Here is a 9,436-nt window from a genome sequence, read left to right as displayed (position 1 = left end):
CCAAATCCTGGAGAGGTTTGTTTGCCATACGTACGCACAAATCTTCTATAATAACTAAAAGCCATTTATTATTTTTATAATTTTTTAGAATATTCGGAAATACTTTTTCAATCAATTCATTTTTGGACGTCACTAAACTACAGAAATCAGCAGGTAGTTGTATACGTCCTGAAATTGAGTCTATCGTATCATAAATGTCTTTTTGTTCCGACGTTAACTTGTAAATGTTATTTTGTACATACGACAATAGATCACTCGTACTGTAACTTTGTTCACGATCCAATTCTACACATGTCGAAACAGCAGCGATACGGTTAGGTGAAGGCATTCCCAAATCCTGAAGAGGTTTGTTTGCCATACGTACGCACAAATCTTCTATAATAACTAAAGTGTCGTTATAAATTTCTGATGTAAAATCAAAAGTCATTTTTGACGTCTCTAACTGTTTTCGATGGAGTATATCTTCGGACATTTTTGACTTATATTTTTCCCATAACTCTGTAGGAGCTGATGGAGAGCAAGTGTACGAATTTTACTTGGGGTTGACGTTTCGCACGCGTCATTGATGCAGTTATCCCAGTGTTGGTCATTCTCCAATAAATTCAGAGCTTGGCATGCACTACGGTAAGTGTCATGTATAGTACCGTTTACAGTTCTCAAATACTCAAAGGATGTCGGACCGGGTACATTCACCAAAAGCAGGCGTAGAAAGAAGCATTCATGTTGATTGGGGTGAACGGTGTAGAGTCTTCCTATCGTGGTATCTTTGAAGATGGTAGGTTGGCCGTAAACCCACTGGTTATCTACTTCGATGGTGGTACCGTTGCCATTGTAGGTTTTTCAGTCATTTTACAATTAGAAATTTCTCTTTCAACGGTCTTCTTACAATTAAAAATTTGTCTTTGAACGATATTCTTAAATACCTGTGTCCTGGTCGTCATTTATATTCCCTGTGTCCCGGTCGTCATTTGTGTCCCGGTATCCCAGTCTGTAATTTCTCTTTTTTCTTTTTTCAGTTTTCTTTTTCTTCTTTATTTTTCAGCTTCACTATGAAATACATATCGCCGAACCTTTGTTTTTTTAACTAAAATCTGGTAGTCATTGATGACCTTTTCCAAGTCAAAATCCCAAACCCAATCATCATCGCTATCATTTTCAGTTTTAATATGTTTTGACTCTCGCTGTCCAGGTGGATCTTCATCTAACTGCGCGGTTTTGCGTTCTTTAGCCTCAAGCCTGTTTCCTTGCTGTTCTTTTGATTCCTCGCACGCTTTCTTTTCTGACTTTCTCTATCAGCAGCAAGTTTTTTGGCATAGACTCTTTGAGCATCTTCATCAGTCATTGTAAACTTAAACATTAATAGAATTCTACGCGAACATATGTCTTATATAACTTGAATGACGTCACCTTCAAAGCAAAAATGATGGCAACTAATTTCATGACGTCAGCCGAAACATGACGTCACCTGATCCACAGATCCACAGATCCACAGACAACTTATTTTTATATATATACTAGCTGTTGGGGTGGCGCTTCGCGCCACCCCAACACCTAGTTGGTGGGGGCGCTTCGCGCCCCCCCCAAGCCCCCCCGCGCGCGTAAGTCGTTACGCGCCATAATAGTTACGCGCCATTGTAGTTGTGTCCCTATGTCCCACCTGTGAATATAGATAGATATATATATATATATATATATATATATATATATATATATATATATATATATACTAGCTGTTGGGGTGGCGCTTCGCGCCACCCCAACACCTAGTTGGTGGGGGCGCTTCGCGCCCCCCCCAAGCCCCCCCGCGCGCGTAAGTCGTTACGCGCCATAATAGTTACGCGCCATTGTAGTTGTGTCCCTATGTCCCACCTGTGAATATAGATATATATATATATATATGGTTTTAACTACGTAAAACTTGCGAATATACAACATTCTTTGCTGTCCCATTGTCTTTGCATATAAATAGATTGTCAGGTTATCCCCCTGTTTCCCCCGGTGTCCCCGTTGTAGTTGTGTCCCTGTGTCCCGGTCGTCATTTATATTCCCTGTGTCCCGGGTCCCGGTCATCATTTGTATCCCGGTGTCCGGTCTGTATATACATTCGTTTTTTAGTTTTGTTTTTCTCCTTTATTTTTTTCCTTTTTTTTTCTTTTTTAGCTTATTTAGATTTTTAGATTTTTTAGTTTTTTTTTATTAGTTTTTAGTTTTTATTTCTTTTTAGTTTTTTTGTCCCGGTCGTCATTTATATCCCCCTGTTTCCCCCGGTGTCCCCGTTGTAGTTGTGTCCCTGTGTCCCGGTCGTTATTTATATTCCCTGTGTCCCGGTCGTCATTTGTATCCCGGTGTACCGGTCTGTATATACATTCGTTTTTTAGTTTTGTTTTTCTCCTTTATTTTTTTCCTTTTTTTTTCTTTTTTAGTTTATTTAGATTTTTAGATTTTTTAGTTTTTTTATTAGTTTTTAGTTTTTTTTTCTTTTTAGTTTTTTTGTAGTTTTTACCTTCTTTTTAGTTTTGTTAATTTTTTTTTTTACTTGTGTCCTGGTCGTCATTTATACTCCCTGTGTCCCGGTGCTTTGTTGATTGCTAATCGAACATTCCTTTTGTCCTGGTCGCTTTCTCTTTGAGTGTCGTCATTTATTTTTTTCTTTTTTAGTTCTTTTAGTTTTTACCTTTTTTAGTTTTTTTTTAGTTTTTAGTTTTTTTAGTTTTTTACCTTTTTTTAGTTTTTTTAGTTTTTTAGCTTTTTTATTTTTTTTATTAGTTTTTAGTTTTTTTGTAGTTTTTGCCTTTTTTTTTAGTTTTTTGTCCTGGTCGCTTTCTCTTTGAGTGTCGTCATTTATTAGTTTTTTCCTTTTTTTTTTTAGTTTTTTATTGGTTTTTACCTTTATTTTAGCTTATTTTTCAGTTTTTTCCTTTTTTTTAGTTTTTTTTTATTTTTTATTTTTTTTAGTTTTTTACCTTTTTTTAGTTTTTTTAGTTTTTTAGTTTTTTAGCTTTTTTACTTTTTTTATTAGTTTTTAGTTTTTTTTTTGTAGTTTTTGCCTTTTTTTAGTTTTTTCAGTTTTTTTTTTAGTTTTTTATTGGTTTTTACCTTTATAGTTTTTTTAGTTTTTTAGCTTTTTTATTTTTTTATTAGTTTTTAGTTTTTTTTGTAGTTTTTGCCTTTTTTTAGTTTTTTTCAGTTTTGACGTCACCTAATCCAGTTTTTTCAGGTGACGTCACCTGACACATCCATCCACACATCCATCCACACATCCACAGACAGACAACTTATTTTTATATATATAGATATATATATATGTATGTATATACTAGCTGTTGGGGTGGCGCTTCACGCCACACAACACCTAGTTGGTGGGGGCGCTTTGTATCCCCCCCGCGCGTAAGTCGTTACGTAGTTGTGTCCCTGTGTCCCACCTGTGGGTTTTTTACCTTTTTTATTGTTTTGCTTTCCCCAGCATCCCTGTTGTAGTTGTGTCCCTGTGTCCCAGTCGTCGTTTATAATCCCTGTGTCCCGGTCGTCATTCTTGTCGCAGTGTCCCGGTCTGTAATTTCGTCAGTCGAAAAACAACTTCATGACGACATACAGCTCAATCCTTATAATGACGTCAGTCGACGGACACACAAACAAACAACATATATATATATATATATATATATATATATATATATATATATATATATATATATATATATATATATATATATATATATATATATATATATATATATATATATATATATATATATATATATATATATATATATATATATATATATATATATATATCATGAAAAGAGAAATCACCAATGCTACAGCACAAAAAAAAAAAAAAAAAAAAAAAAAAAAAAAAAAAAAAAAAAGAGACAGAAGGAGAAAAGGAAGACTGTTTTCCTAAATTAGTGATTAATATAGACCAGCACTTGAATGAGGCCTTAACCCTACTCATCCATACAATCACATAGGTCAAACAGCATAGCCACACACAATCAACCATAAAGAATAATCCATGGACAGGCAGTCATGTCGTCAATAAGTATAAGTCGTCATTTACCAAACAATACAAAAAATAATATAGACAAATAATTCAGAGGCAACACCCAACATAAGGGCTCATCAGGAGAATACACTGGCCTATATAGGGTTTCGCCACTCTAAATTCTCTACCCAGCACAGTGTTGTGGCTACCACAGAATATCCATGGCATCCCCGCGTCAGGTATCACCCCCAAAATACATGCCTATGAAAAAAAAAAACAGCAAATGTAAAACAACCTAGCAAAACCAAAAACAAGCTTATCCTGTTAGTATATCCCTCCCTTTAGCAACAATAGGTAAACTAAATATTATAAATTTTACCAAATCACAAATATTAACACATTGCAAAAACCCTGAATGAACTAAACAATTATAGAATTCATCTTTACCATGTGGCTAATTTTTTAGAAAATCCGCTCAATTAGAAACACAATTCAAAATAAATGGCGCTGTGACAACATTTCTCGAACCTCCGAAATTAGTTAAAAATCTCTTTAAGTATTTCTAGATAATTCTTTTGATGTTTATTTAAAAGTTCGTTATAATGAAAACTAATTTTTTTAAATTGCCAAGTTAATTTATTTGCAGAAAAACCTCTTGATATCAATTTTTGGCTTAAGATTTTACATCTATTTTTAAAATCAATATAATTACTACAAATCCTTGTATAACGAAGTAACTGTGAGAAAAACGCTGAATATGTGATATTTGAGTGTATATTACTTTCAGGGAATGGGAAACTAATAACTTCAAAATCAAAATCATTCGTTTTATTATACATTTTAAAACTTAATTTATTATTATCACAAATATTAATATTTAAATCTAAGAAATGATCTTCATGACCAGCGCCATGACTAGGCTCAAGAATAAGCTCTGATGGATATATATTTTTAGAAATATCAATGAAATCCTTACAATTTCAGAAAATCCGCTCTATTAGAAACACAATTCAAAATAAATGGCGCTGCGTCATCATTTCTCGAACCTCCTACATTTCTCGAAAGACCAAAATATCATCTAAATATCTTTTATTATTTGACAAAGCATGTTTTAAATTAATTGGATTATTCTTATCCATCATATATTTATATTCTAGTTGACTTAAAAACGAGTCAGCTATAAATGGGCTGGCATTCCCCCCCATGGGAATTCCCATAATTTGCTTGTACAAATCACCCCCAAATCTTATATAAGTACTAGCTGTTGGGGTGGCGCTTCGCGCCACCCCAACACCTAGTTGGTGGGGGCGCTTCGCGCCCCCCCAAGCCCCCCCGCGCGCGTAAGTCGTTACGCGCCATAATAGTTACGCGCCATTGTAGTTGTGTCCCTATGTCCCACCTGTGAATACAGATAGATATATATATATATATATATATATATATATATATATATATATATATATATATATATATATATATATATATATATATATATATATGGTTTTAACCACGTAAAACTTGCGAATATACAACATTCTTTGCTGTCCCATTGTCTTTGCATATAAATAGATTGTCAGGTTTACCGACTCTTGAACATGCAACATATAATGGTCCATGGGAAAACAATCTGTATTCAGATCTATACCTCATGATTCTAATGATTGCCCTTGAGCTTTGTTGATGGTGATTGCTAATCGACCATTCCCTGTCCCGGTGTCACGGTCTTCATTTATATCCCCCTGTTTCCCCCGGTGTCCCTGTTGTAGTTGTGTCCCTGTGTCCCGGTCGTCATTTATATTCCCTGTGTCCCGGTCGTCATTTGTATTCCGGTGTCCCGGTCTGTATATACATTCGTTTTTTAGTTTTGTTTTTCTCCTTTATTTTTTTCCTTCTTTTTTTCTTTTTTAGTTTATTTAGATTTTTAGATTTTTTAGTTTTTTTATTAGTTTTTAGTTTTTTTTTCTTTTTTTTTGTAGTTTTTACCTTCTTTTTAGTTTTGTTAGTTTTTTTTTTTTTACTTATGTCCTGGTCGTCATTTATACTCCCTGTGTCCCGGTGCTTTGTTGATTGCTAATCGAACATTCCTTTTGTCCTGGTCGCTTTCTCTTTGAGTGTCGTCATTTATTTTTTTCTTTTTTAGTTCTTTTAGTTTTTACCTTTTTTAGTTTTTTTTAGTTTTTTAGATGAAAATTTTTTTTAGTTTTTTCCTTTTTAGTTTTTTATTGGTTTTTACCTTTATTTTAGCTTATTTTTCAGTTTTTTCCTTTTTTTTAGTTTTTCTTTATTTTTTATTTTTTTTAGTTTTTTACCTTTTTTTAGTTTTTTAGTTTTTTTAGTTTTTTAGCTTTTTTACTTTTTTTATTAGTTTTTAGATTTTTTTGTAGTTTTTGCCTTTTTTTAGTTTTTTCAGTTTTTTTTTAGTTTTTTATTGGTTTTTACCTTTATTTTAGCTTATTTTTCAGTTTTTTCCTTTTTTTTAGTTTTTTTTTAGTTTTTAGTTTTTTTAGTTTTTTACCTTTTTTTAGTTTTTTTAGTTTTTTTAGTTTTTTAGCTTTTTTATTTTTTTTATTAGTTTTTAGTTTTTTTTGTAGTTTTTGCCTTTTTTTAGTTTTTTTAGTTTTTTAGCTTTTTTATTAGTTTTTAGTTTTTTTTGACGTTTTTGCCTTTTTTTAGTTTTTTTTCTTTTTAGTTTTTTTGTAGTTTTTACCTTCTTTTTAGTTTTGTTAGTTTTTTTTTTACTTATGTCCTGGTCGTCATTTATACTCCCTGTGTCCCGGTGCTTTGTTGATTGCTAATCGAACATTCCTTTTGTCCTGGTCGCTTTCTCTTTGAGTGTCGTCATTTATTTTTTTCTTTTTTAGTTCTTTTAGTTTTTACCTTTTTTAGTTTTTTTTAGTTTTTAGATGAAAATTTTTTTTAGTTTTTTCCTTTTTTTCTTTTTAGTTTTTTATTGGTTTTTACCTTTATTTTAGCTTATTTTTCAGTTTTTTCCTTTTTTTATTTTTTTTTATTTTTTATTTTTTTTAGTTTTTTACCTTTTTTTAGTTTTTTTAGTTTTTTTAGTTTTTTAGCTTTTTTACTTTTTTTTATTAGTTTTTAGTTTTTTTGTAGTTTTTGCCTTTTTTTAGTTTTTCCAGTTTTTTTTTTAGTTTTTTATTGGTTTTTACCTTTATTTTAGCTTATTTTTCAGTTTTTTCCTTTTTTTTAGTTTTTTTAGTTTTTAGTTTTTTAGCTTTTTTATTTTTTTTATTAGTTTTTAGTTTTTTTTGTAGTTTTTGCCTTTTTTTGGTTTTTTTAGTTTTTTAGCTTTTTTTATTAGTTTTTAGTTTTTTTTGTAGTTTTTGCCTTTTTTTAGTTTTTTTAGTTTTTTAGCTTTTTTATTTTTTTTTATTAGTTTTTAGTTTTTTTTGTAGTTTTTGCCTTTTTTTAGTTTTTTTCAGTTTTCAGTTTTGTCACCTGATCCAGTTTTTTCAGGTGACGTCACCTGATCCATCCACAGATCCACAGACAACTTATTTTTATATATATAGATTGTATAAAACAAATTCCAATAACTCAAAAATCATATCCAAGGTGTAACATCTCAAGTTAACTGTAGTATTAAAGCAGTTTGTCCATATAGCTTTTTTATTATAAATGTCTATTTTTAAGAACCTTTTACTAGATAAGAGGAAAGATTTCTTTATGACAGTTTTTAAATTATCAAACACTAAATTAAGTGATAAATTAGTATACATTGTCGCAAAATCGAAAGACTCAATTCTTTTAGCTGAAACCATTGTTAAAGAATCTATCACATGCAGTGAATTATTAACACTCCAATATGGATTAAAATTCGAAAATTTTTTAATACCAGAACAATAGGTTTTAAGTTTATTTACAATTTCCTTTAAAATTAAAGAGAGGTCAGTAGCAGCAATGCGGGTTGGACATTTAGCTGCTCCAGCAATAAACCGTGGTTTAGGGGGATTCTTATGAAATTTTACAGTCCAATATAGGAAAGGGAACTTTTTATCATTGTCATTTATTTTAACATTAAAATTTTTAAAAAGTATTTCTTCAGTCTTTTCAATTAAATTCTCATCCTCTATATTTACCTTTTTGTAAACATTAGTTGTGCATAACTCCCTTTTTAAGATATCACAATACAGCTTCTGACAAATTATGGCAAAATTATTATTAGCTTTATCCACTGGCACAATTACAAATTCATTCTTTAGATTAGCAATTGCTTGTTTAATCTTCGCATTATAAAATAATGATTTAGTGTTACTATTTTTTAAGTTAGAATATATTTTATTTCTTACTCTACTAATAATTAAATTCTTCCAACTTTGAAAACTCTCTTTATTTTTATTCTCTTTCTTACACCAATTATCAATAAATAAATCAAAATCATTTTCCAAGCCATCAAGAACACTCGATGGTTTCAGATGATGAGAAAGACGGAAATTAGCCCCTTTATTCATTATAATTTGAAGATCATCTTGCTTTATTATTGACAAGTCCCCGGTTATAACATGTTTGTAAGTAGGATTTACAAATGGGCCAAGTTGCTTACAATTACAAACCGGTTTCCAATTTATATCACTATCTAGTTTTTTTAGTATTAAATTATAATTAAAAATAATTTGCCCAATAGTTTTTGAAAATTTATAAGTTAAAACTGGACTATCATTATAATTTAAATTACTAGGAAGGGCCTGTTTCACATGCCGCTGATTTAAAATTTCTGGTAAATTAATATCTTCAATCTGCTTACAAGTAAAATTAATAGGTAAATATAATCTGTTATCCTTATTTTTAATCTTATCGAACTTTTTCTTTTTTGAAATAAATTTCGTTTTAGTTAGAATGCAAATTGTATCACATATTACTTTAAAATTACAATCAAGAGCTGTATTATTCTTAACAATTCAGAAAAGTTTGATTAAATTCCTCTTGGATAAATTATTTAGACACTTTATTACAGAAATCATACCCCTAGATTCAAGTAGCTGGCAAAGATCTATAGAAAGCATATGTACATCTAATTCATTTTTTCTATTATTTTTCCTATGTCCTCTCGATCGTTTTTTACGTTTAGTAGGACAAATAAAAGAAGGATGGTCCATAAAACCATCAACACATTTAACAACAACATGAGACATGTCACCCTATTTTGCTACACGATCATTTAGCCCAAAAGGATAAGCTGTACCAAGAGTATGGATCCAGAAATCCTCCTGTTTACGTAGTCTATCATTCTTCTCCTCTTTATTTAAATTTTCTAATTCTAAATTTTCTAAAATTGTGACAGTTATATCTGATATGGAACATTTACCATTATTACAATGTTGAACTAGATAGTTATTAGTTTTTTCATAATTAACTGTTGTCTTATGTCCAGAAAATCCTTAAATAATTGAGTCCATACGTGGATATGCTGTTTGTTCTCTTTTATTTTGTCAA

General features: G+C 30.6%; 1 long non-coding RNA gene across 1 annotated transcript; it reads right to left on the bottom strand.

Annotated features, from left to right (window-relative positions):
* Positions 1 to 5,699: 5,699 nt before the first annotated feature.
* LOC136043333 (uncharacterized) lies at positions 5,700 to 7,098 on the bottom strand. Its single transcript, XR_010621585.1, has 2 exons — positions 6,693 to 7,098; positions 5,700 to 5,968 (listed from the first exon to the last, which is right to left on the bottom strand). It is a non-coding gene; the product is annotated as an uncharacterized LOC136043333 (long non-coding RNA).
* Between the last annotated feature and the right edge of the window lie 2,338 nt (positions 7,099 to 9,436).

Source organism: Artemia franciscana, unplaced genomic scaffold (assembly GCF_032884065.1).
Source record: "Artemia franciscana unplaced genomic scaffold, ASM3288406v1 Scaffold_4611, whole genome shotgun sequence".
Classification (NCBI taxonomy): Eukaryota; Metazoa; Arthropoda; class Branchiopoda; order Anostraca; family Artemiidae; genus Artemia; species Artemia franciscana.
The sequence above is the reverse complement of the archived record's forward strand: the minus strand, read 5'-3'. Positions and strand labels throughout refer to the sequence as shown.